This window comes from Acinonyx jubatus, chromosome C1, assembly GCF_027475565.1.
Source record: "Acinonyx jubatus isolate Ajub_Pintada_27869175 chromosome C1, VMU_Ajub_asm_v1.0, whole genome shotgun sequence".
Taxonomy (NCBI): domain Eukaryota; kingdom Metazoa; phylum Chordata; class Mammalia; order Carnivora; family Felidae; genus Acinonyx; species Acinonyx jubatus.
The window spans coordinates 24,634,722-24,650,160 of record NC_069381.1 but is presented as its reverse complement, the minus strand read 5'-3'; the positions used below and the strand labels follow the sequence as shown (position 1 = coordinate 24,650,160).

General features: G+C 50.0%; 1 non-coding gene and 1 pseudogene across 1 annotated transcript; one reads left to right on the top strand and one right to left on the bottom strand.

The window, feature by feature from the left end:
* Positions 1-6,512: 6,512 nt before the first annotated feature.
* On the bottom strand, positions 6,513-10,914 carry LOC113599437 (epidermal growth factor-like protein 7; annotated as a pseudogene).
* Positions 10,915-12,822: 1,908 nt separating this feature from the next.
* Positions 12,823-12,929, top strand: LOC113599633 (U6 spliceosomal RNA). The gene has a single exon (XR_003420552.1). It is a non-coding gene; the product is annotated as a U6 spliceosomal RNA (small nuclear RNA).
* The last annotated feature ends 2,510 nt before the right edge of the window (positions 12,930-15,439 follow it).

The window sequence follows — 15,439 nt, the reverse complement described above, 5'->3', positions numbered from 1 at the left end:
GACCCACACAGACCACTGCTGGTCTTATTTCCACAAGTGAGCAAATGTGATTCATTCCCTTGACTGTGCCCAGCATGGTGCTGGATATGGGTACAGAGAAATGGACCCAAACAGATCCTCGTGGGGTTTCTGGTCTAGGAGTGGGAGAGGGGGTTAGAAATCCAATACCCTCTCACATGGTGAGGGTTGTCTCTGAAGGAGGTTTACCTCTATAAAGTCAGCCCTCAGGTGGAAAGGGCATAGCATTCAAAATTATATTTAAAAGCCCTTAGAGTGCCTATAATGCACACTGAATCTTTTGCATACTTGGGTCTGAGACCTGGGCTGAAAGAGGTAATTAAAGCCATCTTGAGATATTGGGACATTAATGCTTCTCTCCCCTTAAGAAAAAGACTCTACCTTTAGGGACGAATTGAGGTGGAGCAGAGAATTCAGGAGTGCTCCTGGCAGCAGCAGGGATGATTCCAATCTGTTTTTCTATTAAGCGTCATCATCCTAGTGTGTGTTAAAAGATTAGTTTGTGGGGCACCTGGGTGGCTCAGTTGGTTAAGCGTCTGCCTTCGGCGCAGGTCATTTCATGGTTTGTGGGTTCGAGCCCCGCACCAGGCTCTGTCCTGACAGCTCAGAGCCTGGAACCTGCTTCGGATTCTGTGTCTCCCTCTCTCTCTGCCCCTCCCTGCTCATTCTCTCTCTCTCAAAAAAAGATTAGTTTGCTTTTGTGGGGATAATATCAAATTCTGGAGATGCACCTGGAGGTCAGTGGCTGGAAGGTGAGTTCTGAAGTTGGTGTTAGTTAACTGTGCCTCTGGTGCGAGTCCACAGGGCAAACTGGTGTCAGTGCAATTATGGAAAAGAGAAGACTCACTAGACTCTATGGTTAGGAGACCGTGGGGGTTCACAGAGCCCTTCCCAGAGGAAGTTACATTAAACTGACATCTGAAGGGCAGGTGGGCATTAACCAGCCAAGGCAGCTGAGAGGGAGAATGTCCTGGGCACACAAACCACCACAGCAAGTGATTAGAGATGACACCTCCACGGTAGGCCCCAAAGAGTGACACAACATGGCCAGCCGCCTTGCTGCCTAGAGGAACGCTAGGACGCTCAGCCCTAACCTTGAAACCTCAGGATATCCTGGTCTTTCAAACCCCAGGCACTGTTCTACTTCCTAGGAAATGCTGGGGATTCCTTAAGATGGGATTTGTTGTTTATGCCTAGGGCACTTTCTGTTTTCTGGAATGGTGAGGTGAAGCTTTGGCGAAAGTGTTCCTAGAATCTGCTCTCATATTGGCTTGCTATGTGACCTTGGGCCAGTCGCCAGTCCAGACCTGTGGGCCTTGATTTGTCCATCTATAAAGTGGGGCTTGGGGCAGGCTGAGCCTTTCCTGCTCCCTCCCCCAGAGGGACTGTGATTTGAACCCCCAGACCATGGCACTGGCTCAGAGCGTGAGTCCCGACTCCGTCATTTACTGGGAACTTGGGCAAGTCATTTCACCTCTCTGAAGCTCCATTTCTTCATCTGTAAAACACAGGCCTTTGTTCCCATCCCCCTGGACTGCATGAGGATTAAATGAGATCACCGACATAAAGCATGTGTTGCTGGGCTCGGCAACTGCTGTCATTTTTTGTAATGGTTGTGAAATGGAACGTGTTGACTCTGCTGATGGCTGCAAAACACACCACCCTCAGGGTTTACCATCCATGCAATCTCTGCAAACAGCATCGGAAGGTCCTCTGATGGGTGTTCAGGGAAACACCCAGAGCTGGGTGGCTTCATTTTGGCAGGAACGGAGGAAACTCCCTACTCTGGGTAGGCGGTGGCTTCACTGACTCTGCCTAACTTGCGAGTCCAAAGATGGTTCCCAGACTGAGCTGCAAGAGTGGGCCTGGGATGGAGTCTGGCTGGCCTGAATTTGCTTGCGGCGGGGGAGGGCGGGGAGAAAGGAAACATCCCTTGCCCTCGGCTGGTAACCAGAGCCACGGCAGGCTGGCACAGGACAGACACTGCTCTCCCCCATGACTGGCCCTGCCATCACTGATTCCAGCTATCTAGTGTCTACTCATACTGTGGCTAACACAGTCTGACCGCTCTTTAAACAAGGGATGGGAAACGGAGTCCCAGAGAGGGGCAGGGACTTGCCCTGCAAGTCAGAACCAGAATCAAGGTCTCCAGGCATCAGATCCAAGAATCTCTGACAGCATCAAGGCAGCCTCCTTGACTGTCAGAGTGAGGGAGTAGCTAGTTGTTGCCTGGCAACTGCAGCAGGCCCAGATGTTTTCCTTCTCCACATTTCCATGGGAATCAGGCCACCCAGTGACAGTTGGGCTCAGACCTCAGAGACCAAATGTTTCTGGCTTTCAGGGCAACAGGGAGGAGGGCTTCTCCTGTTGAAGCACAGACCCAGGCAAGAAATAGTCCCCCTCCAGGTACTGGGACTCCTCCCAGGCAGCCCAGACCTGTCTATCTTTCTGGCTTAGGGACAGACTCCCATCATTCCTTCTGTCTAGGCAGAGCTGAGCTGTGGGCTGTCTTCACAGACAGCAGCAAGTGCTGGAGGAGAAAATCGTGCCAGAGCAATGTGGAGAGAGAGCAGCGTGGAGTCCCACGTGAGCCCTGGCTCTGCCACTCGTTGGCTACGCAACCTTAGTCAAGTCACTTCACCTCTCTGAGTTGGTTCTCTCATCTGCAAAATAGGATTATTAATAACTACCTCTCAGGTCTGTATAAGGAGTGAATGAAATAAGAAAGGTAAAGTACCAGGCATAGAAGTAGGTACTCAATATTGATATCTGTAGCAGTTAGCTTGCTCGGTTATAAACAAGAGTCCACTCTAGACTGTCAGGCAGAAAAGGGCCAGAGAATCACTCTGGGAGGCTATACAGCAAGGAACCATTGCTTGAATGCTACTCCACTGAATGCTGCTTCAGTAGAGAGAGCACAGATATGGCAGCATGCACGAGGGATGCTGCGGGCACCCCGTGCGCTTCTCACTTTCCTTTGGGGATCTGGTACAGGAGGAAAGAAGGAGAACACCAATATCCAACACATATATGAGCACCAAACACCTGGTACTGCTTACAAGTCTTGGGGAGAGATACTATTATGATGCCAGTTTCCAGGTTTGGAAACTGAGGCACAGAGAGACTTCCCTAACTTGCCTGAGATCACCCAGCTAGTAAGTAGTGAAACCTGGAATGGCCATGCAGCCCAGCTCCAGAGCCTATGCTCTTAACTATTACCTCTGCCCTACTGTTCTGAACTGGAACTCAGAGTGAGGTATCCCGAGAAATAGTGTTATACGTGATGGGGAGCTTCTATCATAAATATGACTAGATGGATGGATGAATGGATTTAACTCATTAACTCAGCTAGAATTAAGCACTTTCTATGTTCTCTGTGATGAGCACTGAACAAGACTAACATGTCCTCTGCTTATAAGGAGCTTAGCGCTAGTGAGGAAACAAGAAGTAGGCAAACACCCAAATAAATAAAACAATCACAAATTATGATGAGAGATGATGGGGGTGCCTGGGTGGCTCAGTCAGTTAAGCATCTCTTTGTTTCAGCTCAGGTCATGATCTCACAGTTTGTGAGTTCGAGCCCCAGGTCGGGCTCCACGCTGACAGTGCGAAACCTGCTTGAGATTCTCTCTCCCTCTCGCTCTGCCACTCCCTCGCCCCCCACTTGTGCTCTCTCTCTCTCTCTCAAAATAAATAAACTTTAAAAAAAGAGACAAAGGACACACAAAGCATGGTATGAGGAAGAATGACTGGGGCATTATTGGGGGTATGAGGACTCTCTCCCTGGCTCCTTCTGTTCCAGCCATGTTGGCCTTCATGCTGCTCTTTGAAACCACCAGGCACGCTTAGAGCTTTTGCATCGGCCGTGGCTTCTGCTTAGAAAAGATTGTCCCTGGTTATCTACATGGCTAACTCCCTCACCTCCTTAACGCTTTACATAAATACCATCTTCTCAGTGAGGTCCCTGACACCACTGTTTAACATTGGATCGCCTCTCCACCCCTACACCCATCTGCACTTAGGCTAACGGTACTTAGCCCTTATACGTTCTAACAAAACTTAACTTTACAGTTTATCTGCTTCCCCTTGTAGAATATAAGCACTAAGAGAGCAGGGATCCTTCTTCCGTTCACTGAATGGTGTGTGGCACATAGTGTAGTGAGTGTAGGTGCTCAAAAATATTTGTTGAATGAATGTAAATAACACCCCCGAGGTCACGCAGCTGGGAGGCAGCATGGCTGTGATTTGAATCGAATTTTTTTGTTTGTTTTGGTTTTTGTTCCAAAGCTATAGAATCTTCTTTCTAGGGCTGTTATGAGGCTCAAGTGAGTTCACATGTGTCAGTCACTTAGCAGAGTGCCTGGTACAAAGGTCAATGTACCATGAACCTGAGCTATCATCATAATCACCATTATTATTATTATTATTATTATTATTATTATTATTAATGCTCCCCTCTCCTCCTGGGTCATTTTCCTTTTTCTTTTTTTTTTTTAATGTTTATTTATTTTTTAGGGAGAGAGCAGGGGAGGGGCAGAGAGAGAGAGGGGAACAGAGGATCTGAAGTGGGCTCCATGCTGACAGCAGAGAGCCCCATACAGGGCTCCAACCATGAGATCATGACCTGAGCCCAGGTCCGACACCTAACTGACTGAGTCACTCAGGCACCCACTGGGCTCATTTTTCTAAATTCCATAATAGTTCAGTCAGCTTTTTGGGATGGAACTTTAGACCTAATTTTGGCAGACACACTGACATGAGCCCCAGGGAAGAAAAACCCCCCACATCTCTTGCCAGCTCAGGTAGCAGGGAGCCAGGCCCCTGCAGGACCCAATCCTCTATGTGGCCCCACCCACTTTGTAACTGACCTGAAATTGTTCTCCCACAAGTGCAAACAACATAGGCTTCCTGTGTTTTAAGAAAGGGGAAGTCCAGTCAGCAATTTACCTTGAGTCATTTGTTTCCAGAAGGAAGCCTCCCCAATTGGCAAAAGGTAGTAGGAGGAGGAGGACTGCCAGAAAAGGGAAAGGAGGCCTGGCTTCTAGGAGTGCACCCACTTCTCAGCTGACTACAATGAGCAAGCCCCCTCTCTGTCCTTAATTTTCTCACATGGAAAATGGGACAGTGATCTTCAATTCACCTGCTTCTCTGCACAGTACTAGCATGGATGTGGGAGCACATGTGAGTGTGTGTGTGTGTGTGTGCGCGCGTGTGAAGCGCTGGGAATATGAAAGCACTATGCCATTGGGAGGGCTTGCAGTGGCCTCTAAGTCCAGAATTAAAAATACACAGATCTGTGTTCAAATCCTGCCTCTATCACTTTCTAGCCGTGTGTCCCTGGGCAAGGAATGGAACCTCTCTGAATCTTGGTTTCTTTTCATATAAAATGGATCCTTGGTTTCCTCAGCTGTGAAACGACAGCTTAACTCCTAATCTGGCTTTGAGAGTTAAATGAGCTATGCACATCAAGAGCCAGGAAGGACCTAGGCTCAGAGCAAGCTCTCAGGAACAGTGGTTCTTGTTTTTAATCCTCGATGACCTCTCACTTCTTCCCCACTGCCCTCTATGCTGTCTTGTTCAGCTCTGGCTGTGCTCAGGGCAAAACCCCTTGTCAGATTGCTTCTAACAGACCCTCTCCCACACCTGTGAGGCCACACAGAATTGTTAAAATGGAGGATAATTTTATTTTTATTTTTACTAATTACACAAATAGTCCATGGCAAAAAAAAAAAAAAAGTTTTAAGCAAATAAGTAAAAAGAAGAAAATAGAGATTACATGTAACTTTACCCAGAGATAATCACTATCGATGGTTGGGCGAACTTTTCTTCCTGATTTCTTTTTAATACATGTATCACGGGGTTTTAAATGCAAGTTTCCTATCACTTTGCATTTAGAGCGGAGGCAACAAATGCCAAGGACCACCCAGACAGGGCATGCCAGAAGGATGGAGAAACTGGTTCTACCCGAATTAACCCATCACCTACCTCTTGTCACCATGGAGTGTGTTTGTGTTAGAGAGAGAGAGAGAGAAACTGAAACAGACACAGAGATACAGAGACAGAGGAGAGGCTGGTTGTGGGGGGATTTCTTTTGGACAGGGCTGTTGATTATTGTCTGGTCCCCACTGCAACAATCCCCTCTACCCAGAGAGGAGGGATGAAGGTGTGCCTCCTCCTCACTTTAGGGTGGAGGGATTTAGAGGCCGTTTGGCAAGTTTGTGCCTCAGGGGTCCATGGGCCAGAGAAAGGCAAGGCTAAGGCAACAGCCCCTCTTCTATCACCTCCATCCCCCCAGCAGAGAGATGATCATGCTGAATTGTGAGTGTCTGCTGAGTTGTCTGCCTCCCCAACTTGACCTGTATCCCCTGCCCCTGCAGGAGGCATAGCACCTAGATGATGCTTGATAAATGTTCTGGTGAACAGAGGAAAGACTGTTGGAGCCACACAGATCCAAGTGCAAATCCTGCCTCTGCCACTTTCCAGCTGTGCTCCCTTTGGGGAAGTCACATCATCTCTCTAACCTCATTTTCTCACTTGTAAAATGAAAATAACTGAATATCTGTACTTAATAACACAGAGCTTTATTTTCCCCTGAGCCGTCATTTTATTCTGACACAGATCAGAGGTGCCCCCCGATGGGACCTTCGTACCTTCCCTCAGCCATGGGCCCACTGGTGGGGGTGCAGCGGTGCCGGCCAGCACAGTGGGCATGGGCTGTCAGTAGCCAGAGCCGGGGACCTGGGCCAAGCCTGTCCTAGCTCCTTCTTGCGGGAACAGAACCCCATCTGCTCCTCTAGGAAGGAGATCTGCTCACTCAGAGAGAGGGTCGATGCAGTCCAGCTGCTGGAAGGGGTGAGCCAGGAAGCTGCTGGGGTCAGGCCGCCTGTGCTCCAGGGCCCTCAAGGCTAGGCTGTACAGTGGGGCCAGCAACAGCTACAGCTTCTGCTCCAGCACATCCACCCTTGACCGAAGCCGCCGCACCTCCTCCTCTACCGCACTGTCCATTCCTGTTGTGGGGTTCGGGGCTACCCTGGGGGTCCCCCTCTTGGGCAAGCAGAGCACACCATCTGCTGATGGGGTGTGCCCTTCCCGACACTGGCAGCAGTAACTACCCACGGTGTTGACACACCACGGGGGACAGGTGCCCCCTCCAGCACTGCATTCATCCACGTCTGTCTGGCAGGTGTCGCCCTGCCATCCTGCAGGGCGGTGACAGCAGCCTGGCTGGACACAGTTCCCCCCGTTCTGCCACAGTGGCTGGCATATTGCTGCTCCATGGGCCCTGGGGAGACTGCTGGTCCTCTTCCAGCCAGGGCAGCAGGCATGGCGAAGCCCGGCGGAGGCTGGCCCAGGGCCGCGGCAGTAGGCAGTCCTGTAGATGGTCCAGTAGGTGCTGCAGGCTCAGAACTGTCACAGGTGGTGAGGAAGGGTTGGTACATTTGCTACACAAAAGTCTCGACTCGGGGCCCTTGGGAACCCCGATGGCACACACCCTGTGGCCAGGCCGGTAGACATGCTCAGTGCCACCCACTGCCAGCACTGAGAACCACAGCAGAAGTAGCTCCCTGGAGTCACACATGCCCCATGTTTGCAGGTGGGATGGCCTTCTCCTCCGGGCGGCCGCTCCAGCCGAGAGCACACTGAAAACCAGAGTGTTTATTGAAATGAGAGCAAGCATTGGCACATAGTAGGTCTCCCAACAATGATGAACGTACAAAGACACAGCAGTCTTGGAAACTGCACACTGGCAGGCCCTCCTGAGAATTTCCCGTCTGAGCTGATGCAGTGCTGGAACTTCTGGATCTTGGTTTCCTTCCCTGCTCCTTCCTCAGTCACCACCACCATCATCATCATTAGCAGCAGCAACAGCTGCCGGTTGTATGGCAATTTCCAGAAATTCTATGACTTGGTCTCATGTAAATCCACCAATAATCCTGTGAGGTCTGTATATAATTCCTATTCCACAGAAGGCATCTAGGCCTAGAGAGGGTGTATGACTGGCTCAAGGACACAGGGATTTGAGGCTTGAGGGCACTGCTTTTGACCTTCCTTAAATGAACTGATTTACTATGTATTCAGTACCCACTGTGTGCCAGGCACGTCAATTAGCAGCATGGCTCCTGTCCCCTCACAGATGAGTCGAGAAGGACAGGCATGCAAGGCAAAACGGTACTTATAACTCTGCACGGCAAGTGCTGCCCATGAAAACCCCAGACAAGAGGACAATTTCTTTTTGGGGGCGGGGGGCAATCAGTTGGAGAGCAGATCCAGTCCACTTTTTTTTTTTTTTTTTTAATCTCTGTGGCTTTGGGCAAGTCCCTTCACTTCCCTGGGCCTTGATTTCTTCATCTGTAAAATGGGGACTATGAGGAATGCCTCATATAGGAGAGTATGACTCTCTCACACAATCACTGCAGAGATAACAGACATAATGCATATGTGTGGCACAGGGGCACAAGCAAGAACTCAGTGAATTGTAGCTGGTTCTTCATTATTGCAACCTAGAGGTGAGCCAGGGGCCGCCTGACCCCTTGAGATCCTCACAAGATGAGCCCAAGCACCCACTGCAAAACCCTCTTCAAGATTACTGCAAATTCCTGGGACACTTGATCTCTCCTGACCCGGGGCCTGCTTCAGCCTGTACTGTCTTTGGTCAACATTATACCAAAATAGATGTAAAACTTGGCCCCCTCCACTATTTCCACAACACCCCAATCTAGGCAGCCTCAGTGAGTATAGGAGGCTTTTTTGAAGGTTTCCAGGGATGGGAGACAGAGAAGGGCATCACATCATAGTTACAAAAAACCTCAGGGTGAACTAAAAATAACTTGGTTCCCTAGATGGCCTCAGCCTTCTCTTCTGCTTCCTTTTCCATTGTCCCCAGCCCTTCAGCCTTGGGACAGCTGCCATAGTTTGGCTATTGTCTCCAATTCCCTCTTCCTAAGGAGCTCTCCAATTTCCATTCCGGGCATTATCCCACCGTGGGAAGCCATAGAGGTTGGAAGGGTTGGCTCTCCCTCCTATCTCTCCCTCACCCAGCCACCCACGACACCCCCATGAGTAAAGCACCACAGGGTGCCTTTCCCACCTTCTCATAGCCCCCACAGGAAGGGAAAAAATTTTGCAATCATTCCTGGTAGTTGATGGTGGTGGGTGGGTGACCCTGGCTAGCTGCTGGCTGCAGACCTGCCTCCCCCATTTTCAAGACCCAGTCCTCCAGTTTCTGGTAGATTCTCTTGAGTGCTCGGTAGCTTAAAACATCCAGTGTCGTTTTAGGAAAAAATTCAAATCCTAGTCCACTTTCTTGTTGCCTCCACAGCAGCTGTGTCTCAGAGCTTCAAGAACAAACTTTCACCCTCAACAGTTTTTCAAAGTGTTTTCCCAACCAAAGCCATCCTCTTCTCTAGGACAGGAAGTCACATGCTGAGGATCTATGAGCTGCAACTGGCCCGCAGGGATGTTCTTAAGAAATCAAATCAACACTTAAAAATTCAAAGATTACACATGAAAATCTGGATTTGTGGCATTTCGTGTAAACTCGTAATATCTGGCATCGTAGGACCCACATTCCTCCCAAGGAGCATGTTGGCCTGAATGGAGAGCAGAGTCTCTGCCCTTTAGACAGGTTTTTCTTGTGCTGTCACCCACTGGCCTTATTTCTCCTGCTTGATCCCTGTAGGCTTTCAACTTTGTGACCTTTGTTAAAGGGCATTTCGGCACCGGTTTCCACCCTCCACTGCGTTATTACAATCAAATTGGGTCTATAAATGTGCTAGGTTCGCAAAGGGTACCCTAGGCAGAAGATACGGCAACAGTAGTCACTTAAGTATGCAATCGGTGACTGTTCCTGGAAGGGCCAGGGGTCCGGAGGAACTGGGTCTCTGGGCTAGGGGGCTGTAAAGGGTTAAACTGGGGCTTGGTTCTGTAGGGCCTTAATGCTCTCTTACAGGACACTGGGAGCCAGTGTGGGGTTTAGAGCAGGGACACAGCATGGGGTGGGCATATGAGAAAAGGGGCTGGGCAGCTCGTGAACGGGATGGACTGAAACCCTCCCATCCCTCCGAATGTCCCCCCAAAAAGCCCAGCGAGAGGCTGAGGCCGTGATCCAGGAAGGCCCGGGACGCTGCGGCCAGGAGCGGCGGTGGGAATGGTTGGGACGATGGCAAGGGAGGGACTCTGGAGACAGCCTTGCGCGGGAACGGGTACGCCTGACCTTGACGCAAAACACTGCAGGCGCCGCGGCCGCAACGCGTTCGTCTATCCCCCCCTCCCCTCCCCTGCGCCGCAGCGGACTGCGGCGGAATCCCGGCCCCTCGCCTCCGCGCCCTCCCGCGCCGCTGCGGCACGCGAGGGGCGGGGGCGGCGGGGTGGCGGGGATGCCCGTCTTCCCTGGAAGGCCGGAGAAGCGGGTGGGGGAAGGAGGCCGGTCACGTGGCGCCGCCGCCAGGCGCAGCCCGATTGGCGGTTCCGCAGCCCTGCCTGCCCGGCTGCTCGGATTTCCAGGCACGGAGCAGCCCCTCCTGCGTGTCCGGGCTCGCAGGGGATGCTCTGGCCCAGCGCCGAGCAGGGTAGGGCGGGGCCCGGGCTCTCAGTCCTGTTAACCGCTGCCAGGACCCTGGCTTCTCGCCGAGATCCTCACTGCAGCTTGGGAGGTCTGATTATTGTCTCAGTGAACACATCCCTTCACTGCGTCTCTCCTGCCTTCCCCCATCTGTCCCTTTTCCTACCGTGCTACCTGGAGGCCAGCTTTGCGAGGACTGGCTGAAGCAGGTTTGTGTTACTTGCCACAATGTTACAGCTTTGGGCGAATCAGTTAACCTGGCTGGAAGTGGGGAAGATTCAAATAGAAATCCCACAGACACTCTTTCTCTCTGCTCCTCCCCTGCTCACGCTTTGTCTCTCTCTCTAAAATAATAAATAAACATTTAAAAAAATTTTTTTAAAAGGGGGTGCCTGGGTTGCTCAGTTGGTTGAGCCTCCGAGTTGGGCTCAGGTCATGGTCTCGGGGTTCGTGAATTCGATCCCCGCGTCAAGCTCTGTGCTGACAGCCCAGAGCCTAGAGCCTGCTTCGGATTTTGTGTCTTCCTCTCTCTCTGCTCCTCCCCTGCTCACGTTTTGTCTCTCTCTCAAAAATGATAAGTAAACATTAAACAAAAAATTTAGAAATCCCACAGACACCTCAAGTCCCACACATCCAAACCGACCGCAGTCTCTCCCGAACTGCTCCTTCTTTGTTTCGCCATCTGTTTTAAGCAAAAACCCAATAGCCATGTCCATCTTGCTATCCCCCATCAAATTTATGACCGAAACCTATTAAATTTACCTCCAAAATATTTCTTAAACCTCAGAACCGGGTATTTTCCCTTGGGATTTATCCCAGTTTATGTTTATTTGTGTGATTGCTGTTGAACAGTAAGCTCCATGAGAACAAGGACCTTGTCGTTTTGCTCATCACTGTATCACCAACACAGTACCGGCACATACTAGGTGCTTCATAAATTTTTATTAAATGACTAGATGCACGGCAAGTCCCGTGCTAGGTACTAGCCGTGGAAGGGACAACAGAATTTAAGGTGAGACACACAGTTCTATCCTCAAGAAGTCATCTGTGTAACAAACGTGCCCTGGGGCCTTCTTTATGTTAGGCCAGTGCACAAGACGAGTAAGACACCATTTCTACCTTTCATCTAGGGGGACCACACATGACCAACCTAAACAACAATAAGACTCTGGTATTGGAGGGGTCAGGTGTGGTGGTATATAATGACCTCTAGAGTCAGAAGAGTCCAGGGTTTGGAATCTAATGATCTGGCTTCCCAGGCCAGCTTTGTCTCCTTCTGGCTATGTGACCACAAATCTCCTCTCTCTCAAAGGCTCCATCCTTTCATCTTAAAAATGGGGGATAATAATACTATCTAAGAGACATGAACAAGACAAATGAAAACGTTAAGTGCCAGGTTTTACAACAATGCCAGGTATGGGTGGGAGACTATACCTCCTTCTTTGCCTGAAAGAGACCAGTTGACACCCGTTGAACCAGGGCAGTTAATTAATAACAGCGTTCCTGGGGGCATGTGGGTGGCTCAGTTGGTTGAGCTTCTGACTTTGGCTCAGGTCATGATCTCATGGTTCTTGAGTTGGAGCCCCACGTCAGCCTCTGTGCTAAAATCTCAGAGCCCGGAGGCTGCTTCAGATTCTCTGTCTTCCTCTCTGCCCCTCCCCCACTCACGCTCTGTCTCTCTCAAAAATAATTAAACATAAAAAAATAATAATAATAATAGCATTCCTGAGGCTCCTGGGAGGCTCGGTTGGCTAAGTATCTGACTTTGGCTCAGGTCATGATCTCGTGGTTTGTGAGTTCAAGCCCCACATCAGGCTCTCTGCTGTCAACACAGAGTCTGATTCGGGTCCTCCGTTCCCCTCTCCCTCTGACCCTCCCTGCCCCTGAGTGCATGCACTCTCTCTCTCAAAAATGAGTAAACATTAAGTAAGAAAAAATAATAGTGTCCCCATTCGTTCTCAAAAGTGTCCTGGGCTTGGACAGTAAATTATATGGTCATCCTAGTAATAGGTGTGATACTAGAGTTATCTACACCGTGCCCTGGGGACACAAAGGTGGGAGGGTGGTGGGGCTGACTGTAGAAAGGGGGCTGTGACCATGGAAATGAGCCTGGAAGTATGCATGTCATTACACCAAGTGAAGAGAGACGGGAAGGGCGTAAGAGGCAGAGGGACCAGCATCTGCAAAGGAAGCAAAACTTGGTAATTCTGGGCATGCCTAGATAGCATCAAGAAGGCCAAACGGTGCTCGTTTTGGCAGCATATATACTAAAATTGGAACGGCACAGAGAAGATTAGATGGCCCCTTGCACAAGGATGTCATACAAATTCGTGAAGCCTCCCATATTTTTAAGGGGCGCTTGGCCGGCTCAGTCGGTAGAGCCTGTGGCTGTTGCTCTCCAGGTTGTGAGTTCCAGCCCCATGTTGAGTGTAGAGATTACTTAGGAAAAAAAGGTCAAATAGCTCAATTCTAAGAGGCATGGAAGGAGATGAGGCTGACAGTGGGAACTGTAGAAGGGATTGGCATGAGTTGGTGGCTTTACAAAAGAGTCCAGCTGAGGAGCTGGGGCCAAAGTCCAGGCAAGAGAAATAATGAGGCCTGAAGCCAAGAGAGGTTCTAGAAACACTTTAGAGGTTAACTGGACTTGGGGGGTTGGAGGACAGGGGCAGGGGCAGGAGAACGTCTAGGGGAATGGAGAGGCCATTCATTGAAGCACGTGGGGAGGAAGGGCCAGGAAACCCAGGAGACAGGAGGTGACCCAGATTAGACTGCCAAAAGTAGGGGTCATAAGAAGTAGGGGTCACTTCTGAGGCCAGGGGAAGGAGCTGGGGCCCAGTTGGTATTCAGGTGACATCTGAATAAAAATTACCTTTCAGAGCAACCTTGAAAGGCAAGAGAAAGCTCAAAAATAGAGGCTCAAGAAAGAGCTGATTTTGCAGACCAACCTCATTGTACATATCGCTCTCCTTGATCAAAATGTTCACACAATGCCCCGCTGCATAACAGAATAAAAGCTGAGGTCCTCAGCCTGGTGTTCAAGGCTTCTGGTGACCTGGCCCCAACCTATCTCTGGTGAACGTTTCATATTTCACCTGGTCACTTTTGGCCCCTCCCTTCTTCGGAAAACAAGAATTGCTCTTCCCCTGGCCTAACATATGGTCCAGGTGGGAACTATCAATCATGGCATCCCATTCCCTATGATCAAGGGTGTGAGTGAGCATGTGACCAAGCCTGGTCAGTCAGAATCCTCCTGCGGGATTTTGGGGATTTGGAACAAAGAGAAGAGAATTTCTCATCTCTCTGGTGAGGGAGCTAGAAGGCATGAGCTGGGGATTGCTGTCGGGCACAGTTCCAGCCTAGAGAGGAAAGTGGTCTGAAAAGCCACAGCAGGGAGATGAGAGGGTTACTGTTTAATAGGTACAGGGTTTCAGTTTGAGAGAGAAAAAAGTTCTGGAGATGCATGGTAACAAAAGTTGCACAAACAACGTGAACATACTTAATGTCACTAACTGCACACATAAAACTGGTAAAAACGCAGGGCAGCTCGGTGGCTTAGTCCATTAAGTGTCCGACTTTGGCTCAGGTCATGATCTCACGGTTTGAGAGTCCGAGCCCCGCATCGGGCTCTCTGCTGTCATCTTGAAGCCCCCTTCAGATCCTCTGTCTCCCTCTCTCTCTCTTCCCCTCCACCATGCTCGCTCGCTCTCTCTCTCAAAAATAAACACTAAAAAAATTGGTAAAAATGGTAGATTTTATGTAATGTATACTTTACCACAGTTAAAAGGAGGAGGAAGAGGAAGAGAAGGAGAGGGGGGAGCTTCCAGGCAGAGAAGCAAAGATGAATGATGGAGGAGTGCAGGTGGTTCCCTGGCTGCCGTGGGTCCTTGGGCCCCTTTGCTGTAGTACTTGTCTCAAAGGATTGCCTGAGTCAACCTCCTCTTTTAGCATCAGCTAGTTCATGTTGGGTTTCTCTTCCTTGCATCCAATGGAGTCATAACACAGAGGCTTTCCATTCTCTCTTCTCTCTCGCATCCTTTCGGACATTCTCCACTCTTGTCACACGCTGCTGTCCACACTTGTCAGACTGATCCTGTGTTTGTACTCCTATGCCTCTCCTCCAGACTCCCTCTGCCCTTTCCCCTACTGACAAGTGTCGACTCCCTACTCTACTCCTCATTTGAGACCCAGCTCAAAGGGCTCTTCCTCGGAAAGCCATCCCTGACTACCCCGAGCAAGGCTTGCCATTGCCCTCCTCTGGCCTGTCCATGTCTTTGTCACCTAGTATCCCAATGACCTGCTTTCCTGTCTGCAACTCTCATTAGGCTCTGTTTTTCATCTCCATGATCCTAGTGCCTGACAAACAGCCTATCACAAGGAATCATAAATGTTTACTGAATGAGTGAAAAATGAGTAAGAATCCTTCTTTCTCTCGTGCCATCCCCCTGAGTCACTACTCAGTCTCCACCAAGTGGAGACACAGGGAAAAAAAAAAAAAAAGTAGGAGGAATTGTTTTAGTCCCTCGATTCAAGGGTGATGGATCCAGGAGGGAAGAAAACCCAGTAGGAAAGGAATGGGCCATTGCAAAGTTCAATGGCATTTATGAGAGGTCAGCTTTCTGCCAAAGCACTGATGGTGGCAGCTTTGAGCTGAGGCAGAGTTTGTTTGGACGCCAGTGCCAAGACAAGCAAACATTCAGTGTTGAGCTTTTCAGCAAGCTTGGATTCTGACAGCTGTGTGGGGAGAAACAACTAAAAGCCGTCTGGGTCTGCCTAGAATCAGGAGTCCCTGTCTCCTTCAGACACAATCTGACCCAAGGAACAAGGCAGCCTCTTCTCTACCCTTCATCCCCACCACAGGCA